Source organism: Bison bison, unplaced genomic scaffold (genome assembly GCF_000754665.1).
Source record: "Bison bison bison isolate TAMUID 2011002044 unplaced genomic scaffold, Bison_UMD1.0 scf7180017848379, whole genome shotgun sequence".
Taxonomy (NCBI): domain Eukaryota; kingdom Metazoa; phylum Chordata; class Mammalia; order Artiodactyla; family Bovidae; genus Bison; species Bison bison.
In genome coordinates, this window is record NW_011478952.1 from 9,157 (window position 1) to 9,635 (window position 479).

Sequence of the window (479 nt, forward strand, 5' to 3'; positions counted from 1 at the left end):
CCCCGCCTCCTCCCGCCGGTGGGGTGGGCGCTGCGGGCGCCGGCCGGAAGTGGCGACCCTTGCGGGTGGGCAGAGCTGGGCAGGGATGGGCTCTCCCGCAGCGCCCAGCCCAGGCGCCCGCGCCACCTGCCTGCGTCTCCCGGATCCCACCCGCTCCCTGTGTCCTCCCTCTGGCTGAGCCCCCGGCCCCTCGCTGAGCCGTCCCACCTGTCTTTCCGGGGAGAGCCCCTTCCCCCTTCTGTGCTTCCCCCTGTCTCGCCCCGCCCCGGTTCCCAGGACCCTTCCCCTCTGTGCTGCCCCTTCTCTGCCCGGTGAGTTTCCTGCTCCATCTGGGCTCTCTCTGCGTCTCAGCCCTTGCCCCTACCCACCTAGTCCCAGGCCAGGTGGGTGTCTGGGCCTCCCCAAGCCCTCTGCCCACAGAGCCCTCTGCCCACAGTCTGTCTTCACGAAGTCAGTGCTCACGTCTAGCCAGGCTCCTG

The 479-nt window shown here is 71.0% G+C and overlaps 1 protein-coding gene across 1 annotated transcript in view; it reads right to left on the reverse strand.

Moving 5' to 3' along the window:
• The window catches only part of IFITM10 (interferon induced transmembrane protein 10), a gene marked incomplete at its 3' end in the record, with an annotated part of 5,072 nt that overhangs the window by 4,002 nt on the left and 591 nt on the right, over positions 1-479 (reverse strand). The gene's annotated exons all lie outside the window — the stretch shown is intronic.